This window comes from Thermobia domestica, chromosome 14 (assembly GCF_964235325.1).
Source record: "Thermobia domestica chromosome 14, izTheDome1.hap1.1, whole genome shotgun sequence".
NCBI lineage: Eukaryota > Metazoa > Arthropoda > Insecta > Zygentoma > Lepismatidae > Thermobia > Thermobia domestica.
In genome coordinates this window covers 16,498,132-16,516,258 of record NC_137467.1, presented here as the reverse complement: position 1 = coordinate 16,516,258, position 18,127 = coordinate 16,498,132, and the positions used below count along the sequence as shown (strand labels likewise).

At 38.4% G+C, this 18,127-nt stretch overlaps 1 protein-coding gene across 4 annotated transcripts in view; it reads right to left on the bottom strand.

Moving 5' to 3' along the window:
* LOC145669547 (protein brain tumor-like) overlaps nt 1–18,127 on the bottom strand; it is a 229,349-nt gene that overhangs the window by 170,430 nt on the left and 40,792 nt on the right. The window lies entirely within an intron of this gene.

Below are 18,127 nucleotides of genomic sequence, written 5' to 3'. Positions count from 1 at the left end.
ATGTAAGTAATGGAGGCACTTTTGCTAGTGGTAGAACGCTTACGTCTGGTGCGTGGAATCATAATAATTCGATCCCCAGCCAAGTAAGTTTGTGGTGGGCAAGACCGTGTCCCTGGGTGTTCTCGGAACTCGTTTCCTCCCACATTGTCATTCCACCAATTCCATCTCCATTGATTTGCTTTAATCATAGTCTCCCTTAACCGAAAGGGTATAATTGTGGGACGTTCAACTGAATTTTTTTCATTTAATTTTAGAAAGCAGGCTAGCAGAACATCACTAGTTTCATTTCTGTATATAGGGTGCCCACATTCATCTGGACACAAAAGAGTTCCCATTACTTTCAGCAGCTTAGTGCCCCATCAAATCTAAATCCAGCTCTGGCAATGAAGAAGTCAAGCTCACTCTGGAATATCTATACTAAAAGCCTAACTCTCTAGAATAAAGCTTCGTAGTCACTAACGCTCTCGCCTTAGGGGCAACCAGTTCCGGGAATGAAATCTGTTTTACGTCCCAAGCTTATACAGGTTAGGCTAAAGGAGACTGTGATGATGAGTAATGAATGAAATGGTGGAATGAAGAAAATGGGAGGAAACGGGAGAGCCCCGAGAAAACCCACGAGCACGGTGTTTGTCCACCACAAAGTTCACTTGGCGGGGCCTGGGATCGAACCCGGGACCCCAAGCACCAGCAACAAGTTCCGGGTTCGATTCCGGTGGGGGAAATCTTGTTCGAAAAGTTGCACAAGCTTTTACAGGTCAGCCATTCTGAATGAGGTTTTTCTCACTCACACTACGCAAAGGGTGGGTGGTACCTCGATCCCAGACCCTTTCCTTCCTTCCTAATTCCCTAGGCAGGATGATTGCCGAAAAACATAATACTTCATACGTGACGGTCTAATATGGCTCTAGATGTCGAACGAAAAAATTAATTCCTAATTCTACCCTCGAGAAGAGCTCAAGGCAATCATTTTAAGTTCCAGGTGTGGTCAAGCACATCGCAAGTGTTGCTGATTATTTTTTTTTTTTTTTTTTTTTTTTTTTTTTTTTTTTTTTTTTTTTTTTTTTTTACAGCAATGCATTATATTTCCTCACGTGGCTTACGAATTGTCCTCAACGCTGAGTGAATGCTGCACTGTCAGCAAGTAAGTACCTGTACTATTAAAATTATTCGAATATATTTTCTGCTGTTTTTTCACATATTACTTTCCAATGCTAGACTAATTTTCATTATCGAAATAATTCTTCGATTAATTTTCGATATCGGAATAATTATTTGAAAAAACGAATACCCGAATACTGCGTACTTCAAATTTGAACACTTTTACTACAAACGAGAGATGTTCCTTTTTCAAAATTGGGAGCTCGCTCGGACTCAGACACTATCTTGAATGGAGCTTGCTTCCCAATAAGAATCACGCTAGTTCACAACTTGCACACCATCGAGCACGGGCTCGCTATCCCCAATCAGCTCTCGTATTCTCTTGTGATTGCACTCAGATTCGGGTTTATATGGGCTCGTGCTTATTTCCTGAACCCGAGGGCCAGACCTACGAGTTGGACATCTGTTCAGCTGACATTATTTTCTCCCCCCCCCCCTTGTTCAATAACCGAGGTACTGGCCAGGCTATGCACTACACGACTTCTATGCACTACATGAATTGAACCGGCAAGTACTTTTCTCATACTTATCTTAACATACGAGGGTCCAAAAATACAATTTAGTTATGAAAAGCACATTTACTGAAAAAAAAAAAAAAAACATTGTTACATACCTGAAACTTCCCTCCCTTTCCCACATAACCACCACCTTCATTTAAACATGTGCCTGTTGACGAGCTTCAGAATTCCCATGTTATACTCTCCTGCCGCCAATTTACTAAGCCAAATGGTCACTGCTAACTCTTCTTCACTTCCAAAACGTTTAGCGCCCAGAAAATCTTTCAGCTTAGAGAAAATGTGGAATTCACTACAAACAAGATCCGGACTATAGAGTGGATGATCAGAAATACCCCATCCGAACTGATCCAGCAACTCTGGTAAGTTGCAGCATCTTAATGAACTGGCGACAGAAGAGTACAAAATGGAAATTCTCAAGCACGTGAACAGATACGATAAATGTTTAAATGAAGATGGTGATTAAGTAGAGAAGTGAAAGAAGCTTCAGGTATGCCTTATGTAACAATTTTTTCAATATTGTTTTTTTTATTATTATTATTTTGTATGTCTATTTTCTGGACAACCTTCGAACATGAAATAACGTTTTTATCAATTTCCCCACAGAAAAGCCACCTACAGCCACCAAATTTTGTACACGCAATCTTCAGATCTAATAGCGTACGAAGCATTTTTATTTGATTTTTCGACTCTAGGAGAGATTCATGCGTCAAAATTTATGCAAAAATGGTATACAGTTAACCAGTGCCTGTGATGTATGCAACCAAACCGTTCTTCCTGTCGTCCAGGTTACATATGTTTCAGATCTTTGAAATTCTTTTGTATTAACTTATTCTACCTGTGTAAAGGACGGATATGTCAGCTAGTCCGACGATCGATAAAGGTAATGCAGGCACTGTTCGTTGTTATAGTTTTCACGCAATTTATTTACTTCAAGATTTTTGCATAAATAATATTCCTCATGTGCGAAGAACTGGTATTAGGAATTCATAAATTAGCGTTCTTAGGACCACTGGTCGTTCAAAATGTGAAAATGAACTAAAAAAAAAAAAACTGGCTGGAAAAAGAAGTGCTGGCAACTTTAAAAAAAAAAACTTTCAAATCGAATTCTGGGAATAACGAAATATTCCACTGGTCGAAGAAATAAAACGAATGGCCATTCCTTTCATAATATTTAAGGCTCCTACAAGGGAAAAATCCCCTTTTTATATCCTTAGTTAATCATTCAAACTATGGTCAACGCTAGGTTCACGTAAAAACTTACGATCATGTCACGTATATATGGAGTTACGTGAAAATGTCATATGAAGGTGAACAAGAAATCGCGAGAGTCTTATAAAGAAATGCAAGGCCTTTCCATTGTGCCATCTAAAAGGCCAAGCCGAGACATATACCTTTCTTCCGCTATTGTCTCACTACCACAGAAGGATTCATCTGGCACTAAGAGACGGAGAAAGTTTTAGGTGTCCTTATTAGTGTCCGTATGAAGGAAATCTAATTACTTGCACCCACACAAATTTATATATAAAACAAATGTCGAAGTCTCCCGTTGGAATGTGCCGCAGTGCATATTCCAACTAACTACACACTACTTCTAAAATGCAGTTTAATAAAAGCAGGCGTCTAACGTATGAACAGAACACGTGGAGTACTCGAGGCGCTGTTGCCAACTTAAAAGTCATCTTAGGTAATACTAAGATATCCTGTCATAGCTGCTACCACGAGATAATCGTGCGTGAAATTGGAAGTTTTACTTACACATTCCTTATAGGCAACAGAACCAACTTTAACCATATATTGTTTTTATGATTTACATTTAAAAACAAAAAAAGATTCGGGATTTATATGCATTGCATTACACTGCGAAACAGGACATGTGAGTTTTGAGGAGCTCGTCAAGTTGTGGGGGTCATGCCGTCATGTATGGCCTTCAAAAGCACAACGCAAAAGGCTTCGCAAATACTGTCTAAAATGTTTTATGGGATCCAAGAACACAGTCGACATGGAGTACACGCGTTACGGCTTTTTTCCTTCTCCCCCTCTACACACTTCCTTATTTTTGAGTTAAAAGGTACCGACCGGTCTTCAGTTCAAAATGCACTTTCAACAAACACGAACTTAAGGGATTAAGAAAAATCCCAGTTTTCCTCAAATTCCCTTTTTCAGGTACATGATACAGACATGTGAATGGTACCGTCTGGAAGGTTGCTTTACTCTGAAGAGAATGAGGTACGAACCATGATTTTAGGATAAATAATGATGGAAGTCAAATTCTTGATTGGGAGTCTAAAATTTACCTTAAAATTAGCAAAAAGGTTAATCTTTTTTTTTTTTTTTTTTTTTTTCGAAGCTGATAAACCCTCTGTATCGCGAATCGCGACTTTATGAAAAGCAGAACTTGAGACAGCGCTTAATATCACAGCAGTACATCTCGTCAACATCACGTTTCCAGCTTCCATTAGAATAAAGTAGTTCTCACAGAGCCGGCTATATGTTTTAACTTGAACATCTTACAATGCCGCGTGGTCCCGAGTTCGATTCCCGACCGGTGCCTCCCAAATTTCGGGGTCCACCAGCATCGTAAGACAAACTGAGGTCTCAAGAAAACAAGACGTGACGGTCATTAGGTCTAGAAAGCTCCTAACGCATCTGTTAGGGACACAGGGCGTCGCAGCGTGCTGATAAGCTCGACGTAGTTCAGCCGGTCGCTAATGGATGGCGCTGGAGCAGGCTTAGACCCAAAAATGGATTGTTACGGCAAGTGGTTTGGGATTTTTTTTTTTTTTAATTTCCTTTTTTGCTTGTCTAGGGCTCATAGTGGTCTGGTCTCTCATAAATAGCTGAAAAGTGACTAAAAACACATGAAAAAGTTACCAAAATCTCATCATGCCCTTTTCTCCTTTGTCAATTTCACCATCACCTCTCTGTTTTGTTTCATCTTTTCTTCTTCTTTTGATCTTCCTCCTTTCTTAGGTTTTCTAAGTTTGCTTAAGCAGACTTAGCAGATGTAAGAAGCTTCTGAGTGAGTGGAACCAGTTCTGGCCTATTTCCGAATTTCTTCACCCCAGATGATATATTTAACTTAGCATTGAGAGTTCTCAAAGCCGTGAAATATTCAAATTCATCGCCTACTCTTAAAAAAGACCATACAAGAAGCATAACACAAGACGAACACGATGAAACACACACACACAACGTCGAGCGAAGCGTTAACTATCACGAGAGAAGGGGGGCGCGGTGGCTCAGTGGTAGAGCGTTCACCTCCGGTGCTTGGGGTCCCTGGTTCGATCCCAGCTCGCGCCATGTGGACTGTGGTGGACAAACACCGTGCTCTGGGTTTTTTTCGGGGTTCTCCCGTTTCCTCCCACTTTCTTCATTCCACCATTTCACTCATTTCTCATTATCACCGTCTCCTTTAGCCTAACCGGCATAACCGTGGGACGTTAAGCTTAACGATTTCATTTCATTTCATATCACGAGAGAAAACTAAAAGACTACTATGATAGAAGAAAGAATAGACACAGAAGGGATTTCAACCCCACCTTGAGAGCTTAAGCATCCACCAACCACCCACTGTGCTTTAGAAAGAATAAAAGCTGAATGTTTCACATGTGGCAGCAAGTACTGAAGCTTTCAGACGAGTAATGAGTAACAAGTTTCTGCCTTTCTCCATTTATTTTTACATTTTTCCTACAAAACTGCCAATGCAAAACATAAATCACACGAAAAAGTCACATTACCTCCCAAAAAAGTAGCTTTTAGTGACAAATTTGAAAAAAAAAAAAAGTAACTTTTAGTTTTTAAAAAAACGTGATTCGCTATGAGCCCTGCATGCCGCACGCGAATTTAAAACTAAGATACAATATAGTCAGATGCAGATATTTCAAATGGTCAGCCAACGTTCAGTGCTAGCTACGAATCTTCTCTCACAGAAAAAGGTTCATGTACTTATTGTGTTTTACATAATTTACTATTACTTTCATAATGTTGAAGTGCTCACAATTACCCATGAAATGAAATGAAATCTTTGAGTTTTACGTCCCACGGTTATGCCGGTTAGGCTAAAGGAGACGGTGATGATGAAAGATGAGTGAAATGGTGGAATGAAGAAAGTGGGAGGAAACGGGAGAACCCCGAGAAAACCCACGAGCACGGTGTTTGTCCACCACAAGGTTCACTTGGCGAGGGCTGGGATCGAACCCGGGACCCCAAGCACCAGAGGTGAACGCTCTACCACTGAGCCACCGCGCCCCCCCACAATTACCCATATCTGAAGCACAGAGCAGCCGGAGGGGAGGGGGGTTAAGGAGCAGGCGCTTAATTCTCAATTGCTACGCCTGCTCAAGATATGTAATAAAGGTCAAATACAATGAAACTATCCCTTACGGTATTAAAAAAAAAAAAAAAAAAAAACTACTCCCATCCAAAAAATGTGATTCTCCATTTGCCCCGTAAGAAGTTACAGCTAGCGTCGTCACTGGTCTGAATCGACACAAACGAACAAAATATACCAGTTACAACACACATACACTCTCTCTTGTTAGAAGAAAAAGGCAAAACGCCCATCACAAATAGTTCTAGTAAATCATTTAGTGTGTGCTTCGAAGAACAGGAAGTGACGTCACTCCAAGAGTCATTACAAATTGAAAACACGTCCATTTACTCGGTTAATACATAAACGATGACAGTAAGAGAGATGTTAGCATTTCAAGTGAACCAATGGACTACATACAATTCTTGTTCCAACAATTTAACCAAACCACCAAGCTAAATATGGGTTTCAATTGCTACGATGCTCCAGGATAAATGGGAACTGTTCTAAAATTTGGTTCAATGAAGTACATTATAAGCGATACGACTTCACGCACGTTAATTCTTTATATCAATTTATCTTAACGATGTTTAGTACTTGCAACTTTAGTCACTGATTAATACGAGGCACATCGAGGATGTAAATATCAATAACCTGTAAAATAGAAGATGAACATCACAAGAGAATTTTATTACTATGGAGTTTGATTCATAACCAACTTTTCAACCGATACATAATCCTTTACGAGGCATGTCATAACGTTGCACCAGAATTCTGGCGCGAAGACTGGAACCTCGATGTCCCCCTTCCCTAAGTTCTACCGTCAAATATCTAAAAACACTCCCAGGCTAGAATCGCATCTACGTTGAAAATTTGATCGAGATCGGTCGGGCGGTTCAAGAGATAAAGAGTCACAAACATAGTCACTTTCAATTTTATAATAAAGATTAAATTTAATTCCTCTTTCTTACAACATTCGTAACACATTTATAATAATTACGAATGCAGTTCATTTATGAAATGAAATAAAAAATGAATCGAGTTTTACGTCCCACGTTTATGCCGGCTAGGCTAGAGACGGTTAGTGTTGCCACGAGACGAGACGAGACGAGACTTCAGGCTGTCTCGTCTCGTCTCGTGCAAAGCATGTCTCGTCTCGAAAAAATGTGCTCGTCCCGTCTCGTGTCTCGTCTCGAGATGTTCTGTCCCGTCTCGTCTCGTCTCGTTTGTCTCGTTTTGTCTCGTCTTGTCTCGTAAAAATATAGCAGCATACCATGGGAACGAAAGTAAAATGTAGCAGGCTGCACCATGCTAATCAAGATACAACTAAGAAGGGAAGAGAAGAAAGATGGGGAAGATTATATATCGAAATGGAAGATGGTTTATATACCAATCGAAAGCACTAAAGACGCCTATTACAAAACTGTAATAAAAATTTTCCGAATGCATATACTGTGCGAGTTATATGAATATACAGGGTGTCCAGAAAATCATTTCCACCCCTTGAAATCGCAAACGATGAGACAAATGCTAAAACTGGAAAACACGTTTTTGATCATTATAAAAGTACAATGTATCAAAGCAAACATTGTTATCCCAGGGCCACCCGCAGAGTCCCAGGCGGGATCCAACTCAAAAATTACAAAAGGTAAGGGGATCAAGTAGTATATCGTTCGAAACTTCTTAGGAAATGAAAGAAGACGAACAAGTCCCAACTCTCTAAAATTACCCTGTGCAAAATGGCGGCCGGTCAAACTGTCATCAAAAACGTCATTGTAGAGTCTATGGCCACCCTCCAAAGAAAGAAAAAAAACTGAAACGGTAAGACAGATGTCAAAAACGAAAAAGATGTGTGTCATCTTTTCAAAAGTACAATGATTGAAAGTAAAAATGTTTGTCCCAGGGTCCTCCACAAGGTTCCAGACGGGGTCCTACTCAAAATTTTCAAATGGCAAATATGGTCAAATAAAGCTGTTGAGAAATAAAAGAACACGGAACAAGTCTCGATCCTCTAAAATTACCCTGTGTAAAATGGCGGCCGGTCAAAATGTACATCTTCATTTCGATTTTCTGAGCACGTTCACTTTCCATTTTGCAATCGGCACTTGTTTTCATTCTGAGACATTTGTACGTATCTACTCTTCCTGGTGCAAGGAATTCTTTCATTTGAATCATTTTATAATTGATAAACCAGATAACGAGCATAAGTACCACTGTTGTGCAGTCATAAACATAAATAAGTTGAGGTAAGAGTCTTTACTTCTGATGGCTCCAACCTCTACTTATTTATGTTCGTGGAAGTACATTATATGTTAACTAGTCAGTTCTATACTCAAAGATGTCAAATGTTGTCGTTTCTTTTCTTTATGTCTTAATTTGCTTTTATTATTATTATTTTATTATTATATTATTTTTATTATATATAACTTTATTATTATTTTTTCTTTATTTAGATATTATTGGGCTCAAAGAGCAGAATCTCACAGTAGGGGCATTTCCTTTCTTTCCGTTGAGTACAAGAATTAAAGTGAAAATAAACTAAAACCCGGTTACAGAAAGAACAACTAAAATGCAAGATGTTTGCACAGTATTATCGTAGAGCGTCCATACTTGTTCTTTCTGCTTTCATTTAATAACAGCTTTAAACGATGTGCTACTTGACCTCCCTTGCCATTTGAACAATTTGAACATGACCCCGCCTATGACATTGTGGAGGACCCAGAGACAAATATTTTTACTTCCAATCATTGTACTTTTGAAATGATGACACAGATGTTTTCCTGTTTTGACATCTGCCTCACCGTTTCAGGATTTTTTTGGGGGTGGCCATCGACTTTACAATGACGTTTTTGCTGACAGTTTGACCGGCCGCCATTTTGCACAAGGTAATTTTAGAGTATTGAGACTTGTTCCGTCTTCTTTCATTTCCCAAGAAGTTTCGAACGATATGCTACTTGACCCCCTTACCTTTTGTAATTTTTGAGTTGGATCCCGCCCAGTACACTGCGGGTGGCCTTGTGACAAGAATTTTTGCTTTAATACGTTGTACTTTTAAAATGATCAAACACATGTTTTCGAGTTTTGGCATCTGTCTTATCGTTTGCGATTTCAAGGGGTGGTAACGGATTATCTGGACACTCTATATATCCATATAACTCGCATAGTATATGCATTCGGAAAATTTTTATTACAGTTTTGTAATAGGCTTCATTAGTGCTTTCGATTGGTATATAAACCATCTTCCACTTCGATATATAATCTCTCTCTCTCTCTCTTCCCTTGTAAGTTACAAGTATTACCCAGAACACACAAGACAAGAAATGTCACGGTAGCTACACCGTGAAGCCTTCACCTCTGGTGTATGTGGTAGTTGGTTCGATCTCGGTTAGTGCCATGTGAGCTTTGTGGTGGACAAACATTGAATGTGTGTGGGGACCGCGGTGGCTCAGTGGTAGAGCGTTCACCTCTGGTGTTTGGGGTCTCGGGTTCAATCCCAGCCCCGCCAAGTGAACTTTGTGGTGGACAAACACCGTGTGCGTGGGTTTTCTCGGGGTTTTCCCTTTCCTCCCACTTTCTTCATTCCACCATTTCATTCATTACTCATCATCACTGTCTCCTTTAGCCTAACCGGCATAACCGTGGGACGTAAAACTCAGATTTCATTTAATTTCATTTCATTTCTCGAATGTGTGTGTTTTCTCGAAGTTGTCTAGTATCCTACCACTTTCTTCATTCCACTAATTTTCCCATCATCATCCATTCGGCCAAAGTTGCCTAAAGGTCTTAAAAATAAATTCATATAAGCTCACAAGGCAAGGACAAATAGTTTACAAGATAATATATCTCTGCTGTTAGTTGTCTGAGGCTTCTCGACCCTGGCTTTTTTTTTTCATTCTAAAACATTGAAATTTGTTTCACCAGTTTCAATACACGAATATACAGTAAATTGCTCATAGGTACGTCGAAGATGAAGACACTAATGTTAAATAATGTTTACACGACAAGCAAAGTTCGATGTAAAGGTGTCATCATCCCCGACACTATCGTATACTATCAGCCCACTTGCTTTATAGTGTCTGTATATATATATATATACAGAGAGAGGGAGAGAGATGGAAAGATATAGATAAATAGAGAGATAGATATGTGTGTACACTTTGATTTCATAAATTCCAGCCTTTAGGTTTCACAGTGTTAACCCGTAACAATCCAAAAACTACTTTCCATTTTAGCATATATAGATTTGTTGCAATTATTTTTTTTTTAAATAAAGGTCGGAACCAAATAATTTTATTGAGTAATGGAAAGTATTTGATTGAAATTTTATATGTTACTGCACACTAAGCTCTACTTAAAGTGCCATAGTAATGGGAGCTGAACGACACATCAGACGAAAGAATGCTTGGGGCCAGTCTTCATCTCCATGGTTCAAATATATTCCCATAACCGCGGGGTGTGTGCTACTATGTGGTGCTTGCCCCGTTTGTGTAACAAACTCATGACAGTACACCCAGATTAGCTAATGGCTAAAAAAAAGTTGATTTTTGGGTGGCCATTTTGGATTAAAGTTCCTTATATTGTCGGGATCTATTCGCAATCATACAACGTACATCTTCATACCAAGCCGAGCGGTCTGTAGCGATGGACCATCGGCTTGAAGGCCCCGGGTTGAGTCCCGGAAGGGTCATGTGTATGGATTTTAACAACATTTGTTTTTTCGTACTGTGTCAGGGGGGGGGGAATCGTACGGGATAAAAGGATTTCAGTCTGAAAAAAATGGAGAGAATATCCTCCCCAGGATACTTTCATGGGAGTAAGGAATTAGTAAAAATATAGGATATACCTTTTATAGCAGGTTTAAAAATATGGTTTGGGTATCCTATTTCTTTTCTGTTAATTATATTCTTCAATGTTCGAATTTTGATCATTCTCATGATATTTTCTGCTTTCAACGGAGTTCCATGAATATTATACCAAATGCTCTTTACACTTATCAAGTTCAAGAGGTTTAGTGCGCCTGTAAGAAACAAGTTCTGAAGATAATTCAGGTTCTAATGAATATTATTCACTAGGAAAAGGAAGTATTCCCCTCCTCTCGAAGCAGAGGGCGATTTCGCACTCTGGTCAGATCAAACATTTCCGCGTAACAAAACGAAGGTTCCCCTGTAAAACTTCTTTGCCTAAAGTGTTATTATTAGTATCATAAATTTGCTGAAAGCAAACAATTTGAAGGGTTCGTCGATAATATCTTTGCTTCTTTTGTCGTCCGCCCGCCTTCCAAACGAAGAGGTGAATTTTACAACATGACTGCTGTATAATAAGCGAGCGATTCGTAAAATGGTAAAAGTGTGTTTTTATGTGTGTGTGTGTGCGAGAGAGAGAGAGAGAGAGAGAGAGGGAGGGAGGGAGAGAGAGAGAAGACAAAATTTTAGTTTGCAAGATGACATACTTCAATTGCCGTTTTCGGTTCATATAGCAAAAAGAATACCGCCACCAGAGAATAAAGACAAGTGTAGACCTTACCCAGTTTTCAAATTGAATAGATGGTGGTGGTAGTTCGGTTTCTTGACCTTGTAAAAATCTTCCCTGTCTTTGATTTTGTTTGTCATCATTCCAGCCAGAAATAAAAATAAAATATGAGAATTCCTCAGTTTACAGCAAGGGGAATTGGGGACAAGACATTAAGGATGATACTCCTGGAAGCTCATGTATCACGATTGTTTCATTCAATAGACAGAGGACACTTTTCTATGAAGGCTTTTCAACATATTTTCTCACAAAGGGGATTTTCCTTTTGCAATCTATATGACCACTGGCAATTTCAATCTTGCCCATTCCCGCCAGCTTTTTCATTTTCGAGACACGAGACAAGACGAGACATTTTACGAGACGTCCCGTCTCGTCTCGTGTCTCGTCTCGTTTTCGAGACGGGACAAGTAGTCTGTCTCGTCTCGTGTCTCGTCTAAGAGGGTTCTGTCCCGTCTCGTGTCTCGTCTCGTTTACGAGACGAGACGAGACACGAGAAATGTCTCGTCTCGTGGCAACACTAGAGACGGTCATGAGAAATGAATGAAATGGTGTAGTGAAGGAAGTGGGAGAACCCCGAGAAAACCCACGCACACTGTGTTTGTCCGCCACAAAGCTCTCATACAGCGCGAGCTGGGATCGAACCATGGATCCCACGACTTATACGCTCTACCACTGAACCACTGTAGTTTATGTCAGGAACTTTTGCCCCTCCTTGCTCTTTACCCCCACCCCAGGATATGAACCACTATCTATAAGAAAGTGTTTGGAATGAATTAGTACTTTATTTAACACCACTTTGGCTTAATTTTTAAATTCTTAATATTCCTCATTAACACTAAAATTTTAGAAAGTGAGGGTGCGCGCTTAGCGAAGACCCTAAAGCAATATTTGATTGTAAATGCTTAAAAATCTATTACTTCCAAGGTCAATCTGAATTCTAATGGAAAAGCTACTTAACGATCATCCAAATAACATTCCACAACAAATGCCAACAGCAAGCTACTACTTCATTACTAAATGACTTCTTTCGCAATCTGTAACAATTCATATTCTACGTCAACGATCTTACAACTGCTAATCGATAGAAGTACAAATATTACTACGTAAATGGACTCAAAATTAGAGAAAATAACTATCGTACATAGAATGAAAACATGTTTTCAGTAATGTATTGCCTAAACTAATAACAATACGACGAGATAGAAACAGCTGCAGTAGCGCAGTACCTTAAGAGTTTAAGGTTATGATTTTCAGTTTGGGGTGGGTACAGTGGCTCAGTGGTTTGTGGTGGACAACATCGCGTCGTTCTCCTAGTCCCGGGTTCGATATCTGGTGGGGAAAAACTAAGTTCTTCATCATGATCTGATAAAACACGCTTTTTACCAATAAAACACGTGCAGGTGTCTGTGATATTGCCTTTGGAAACAAAAATATGTGCAGGTGTGGTGATATTTATTGCCTTTATCAAACACGTGCCGACTATGGTATGACTGTGCCAATCTCCAGATCGCTCTCGAAATGCAGTGGGGTCGTAGGCCAAAAGGACGTGACCCACTATTCAGTGCATTGTAGAAAGTATCTTCCGGACTCTGGTTAATTTTGTCTATGTTTTACTTTCAATGCCTCCATTTTTTTTTTCTTTTTTCATTTGTTTCTATTCACTTATCTGATGCGAGATAAGTATATCTAAATGATAAAAGAATTTCATGCAATTTTGAATATTGATATTTGTAATAATAGCAACATACTACCTGGCTTTCGAGACTTTAATTTTACCTTGATTTTGACTTTGGTCTACTTAATCTTGATTTGAGACTTTCAAATTTCACCTTATTTCCCCACTACAAAGTATCTAAGTCAGTGTTTCTCAAAGTGTGGGTCGCGAGTTTTTCCTTTTAATTGTGAAAAATTTATTTTGATGCAGAAACATATGTTGTAAAGTAAGCACCATTCAGGAAATGAACATTGAAAGCGTTTGTTAATGGGGTGAAGAGTAAGTGGTTACTCAGAACCCTGCCCTGCTGTACAGTCAGTAGAGATGCTGGGTTAAAATTGAAAGAAAATGGCTGAGTCAAAATCTGTCACGGGGTAGGGCATTGCGTTGAAAATAGTGTTAGCTCTGTTATCTTTATATGAAAAAATTAGAAATATGATTTACAAAATTTAACTGGTTTGAAATACCACCATAAAAGTAGGTGGGCCACAAAATACTTTTTAATATTTAATGTGGGTCGCGGTAACAAGAAGTTTGAGAACCACTGATCTAAGTCAACAAGGAAATAACTATATATGATAATTAAATTGAAGTTCATTGTAATACAGCCCATGACAAACACTTTACCATTTTATATCGTAAAGGTCAGATCCACCGGCACTGCGACGAAGCAGTGCTGGAGCGAATGACCGTAGAAATTCAAACTCCGATTAGTGATAATTTCACAGCCTTTTTTTATTACAAGTGTAGACTCAGCTTCGCTCCTGAATGGGACGCTAAACTGAAGTCAAATCAAATCTTTAGTCAGTGCAGAAGAGGGTGTGGATCATGGGTCAGAGTAGATGACGATGGATTTTGCTGGGTGGTAGGTCCGAGTGGGCCCCGGTGGGTGGTGGGTTTGTGAGTCATGGGTGGTTTTCATCGACCCATGCCAGCTCAGTTGCTCTCTACTGAGAATGACGAAAGCAAACTGCCGCTGTTGGAAATGACTTATAGATGATCGGTCATTACACCTACTTCTGATATCTCAAGATTTCATTAGAAAGTATGATCTCCCAACTTCACTCGTAGAACAATATCAGATTAGCTGTGGCCTTAATTATGTAATTCACGAATGAGTGCTCACAATATTAATACAGCATTCTTATTATTAACACCTTCCATACAGGAGCGTGAGTGTATTCAAGGTGTATACAGAACAAATAATACCGTGCTATTCAAGCAGGTCATATTTAATCCGTTTCTTCTTTTACTGACACTGATTCATCACGGATAATGTAATAGTGTATTGATGCTGGATTGAAATTCATTAGCAGAGATTTATTTAGGTAAGAAGTCTTTAGAATATCCTTTTTTTTTTTATTTAGAGAGAATGTCGTAAATCTTATGGCAAATTAACTCCTTCTGACGTGCTAAACAATACACTGTTCTCTTTGTAGGACACTATCGTGATAGGGCATTCCAATAACCACTTTCACTGCCCATCACTTGTAATCAAAAGCTACTTTCGCACTATATTCTTTAAAAATGACATTCACAGAGGAAGATCTTTTCATGCCACCAACACATTCCCATACGTTTATAGTCTCTCCTTATTACGTAACACTGCTTTATGTACATTGTCTTGTTATAGGGGAAAGCTCTTTTCTATTAAGAGGACTTTTCATTACGTATGATTACATTTACTCCGAGGATGATTACATATAACAACAATGACCGCGACTAGACTTAGGGGGAGGGGGGCAAGGCATGATCTGAGTATTTGTATATTAATGTTTTCCTGGTCGTTTGACGAAAGGTTCTATACCTAACAGGATACTATCCTCAGTCAAAATACCATATATCGTATTTCATATTTTATTAAGCAAACTGACAAGAGCAACGCAAGTAGGTACTAGCCGTTTGCACTCAAACACCAGAAGTGTAAGATTTGCTTCCTTGCTCATGAACATCTTAAAATTCTCTCTTGAAAATTGTGATCAGATTATTTAATAACAAATTTGCAAAACAAGTAAGTAGAAAAGATAATATTAATCACGGTAATGAATAATGAGGCTTGTTTTATATAAGTTATGTTGAAACTGGGGATTAATGAACAGCTTGGATTTTTAATTTCACACATGCTATTAAATGCATGTTATTACTCTTAGAAAATGAAAAGCAGTAAATATTACAAGCATATGCTACGACATTTAAAGAAATACGCAATTGCAATATTAATTGCTTTGAACTGCAATTAAAACGCAATTTCTGTAGCTTTCTTAACTCTACGGAAGTCAACTAATACGTACTCGCCCAACGGCAAATATACGGCACCATTTTTTATTTTTATGAATCAGTAATACATACAGACACTAATTTCCAAATAAAACTATATACATAAAGGAGTTACTTCAAAAAACTGGGGTGGCAACTACCCCCTCTTGCTCCCCTAATCGCCGTCCCTGTACGACAACTATAAGGTAAGACTGTCCCATACATTCAACTGCACCAGCGTATCTCAGTCCACTAGGCTACTCTTGTGGTTTATGAATTGAGCATTACTCTTCTCTCTTTTAAGTCTAGAACGACATATTCGTCGGACGTTCCCAACAGTAAACATCATGAGAAACAGTGCACCTTTGTTGCAACCGGAAGTGACGAACTTAACTGAAATCTTCCATCCTGCTTCTAGTAAGCCCCCATGACACTTTCTCGGCTAGTTCTGTAAATTTATATTCTTGATATGTTGGAAGTAGTCTTGTTAGAATATTACACTTAGTAAAAGAAAATACAAATGCTAAACAGGGAGCATTAAAACTACATATGATTCAAGTTCCTTAATTAGGGTGTCTACTAAAATTCCAAAATGAAATTTCGTGACTTTTTTGTAACCTTTTCTTCACCAAATCATAAAATTTCCTAACATTTTCAAGAGCAAATTTGAGTGCGAATTAGGCCGAATTTTCATCCATGCGATAGAAACGTACTTTGCTTGCAATTTGGTAGCGTCTAAAGCCGATCATAGACATTTTTGGTGGTGAATCTTTACGTTTTATAGAACGAAATTTTCCAATCTGTACTTATATTTGTAGTTTTAAAAAATCGTGACCCAAAAGCTAAATTTCGTGACAGAAATTTTATGAGTTAATGCTCATAACGTGATCAAAGCGGCCATAAAGTCGTTCATAGTGCAAAACTACTACAAAGTAATTTTAAAAGACAAAATATGAGGTATGTATGAAATTCGAAGGTAATGGCTAGGGTCCGGATTCTTATGTGCTAAAAACTGTAAAATATTTTGTGTGCTAAAAAATGAAAAAAAATATTTGCTAAAAATTAAAAAAATATTTAACAAAAAATAACAAGGAAAAATATGGGAAAACGCCCAACATAAAAAAATAAATACTGGTACAGGTACTTATAGCTTCTCTTCATCAGATGTCGAAATTCCATGGGCATTGCAGCGAATAACTGTCTTTTCCAAATTGTCCATCTTAAAAGCCATGCCCACTGTCACGGAATAATGCCTTATATCGAGAAAAGGAACGTTCTACATCACATTATTTTAGCGTATTTGAAAAGGAGCATATCACGAATATTCACACCAACTTCATTTGTGTTTAGGCCAGTGTTCGAAGTGGTATTAAAAAAAAAAAAAAAAAAAAAGCAGAGGCGGTGTGTTTTATTACGATTTCGACTCGACATACCCGTTATCTAAATGTTGAAATACAGTGAGAGTATATTGCCTAAAAGATTGCATTTCTATTTATATGACTGATCCCTTGCCAATAACTTTCTGTTTAAAAACAAATTCTTCTGTTGTATTATAGAGAATAATACACGCCCCCACAGCAGACAACCCTTAAATCCGCCCGTGCTCAAAACACGACATTTATATGCATTAAGACAAGAAGACATACACACATAAGAAAAACAATTCAGTAGAGCACATCAAAATTTAAACTAGATGAACTTCTTTGAAGACACCTCATTTTAAAAACAAAAGGTAGGAAAAAAGATAACAAAAGTGTCGGTGTTGTCAATTTAGAAATTAATCCTACATAAATAAAATATTTTTACGTGCAAAGCTATTCGTCAATTGGTCTGTATAAAAATGGATTTATTAAAGGTATTTAGCACATCTAACTCCAGTGACGGTATGTCTTGATCACTAAAAAACCAGAGGCGGTATGACATACCACCGCATACCGTCTCACTTCGACCACTGATTTAGGTCTTCCCATACTTCCGATATTATATATAGGGTTTTATAGCCAATGTTTTTTCTTAAACAAATCCTTAAATTCTTTTTCTTACGACTTCAGCTTTCGAAGCAGGAAGAACATTCATCTTTCTTTCAACGCACTCTATTTCTTTACCCGAAGTACTCAATAAATCTCCCGTAGTTTCTAGTTTCTTCAGAGTGAGTCAAGAAATCGAAACTGGGAGATATGAAAGCCAAGTCACACTTCAAGCTACTGCCACTTACTAAAACGATGATCAATCGTCTGGGTTTAGTTTAGTTACTACAGCTATAAATGCTTCAAAATGATCCGCATAATATAGTACTGCATTAAGCCAGGTATCCCACCTCGTTGGAGGAAGTGCAAGATCGGGATTTGTTTCTTTGAAAAGCTCAATTCTAGTTTGCGATTTTACGAAAATGTTTTTCCCCATTTGACACTAACTTGTCCACTTTAGGATAAAGGGTTCGGATTTTTTCACACAATCAATGTATTGCGTGTACGACATGCCACGTGAATCATGTTAGAGTAGCATATGGAAAGAGCTTTACAAGCTTTCCTCATGTAAGAAGCATCATCAGTCAGAAAAAGCAAACAATTGTTGTATTTCACATCATTCGGCCACAAAATGTGCAAAGATTTATCGAACAGCCTGGCAATTGTCACATGGTTC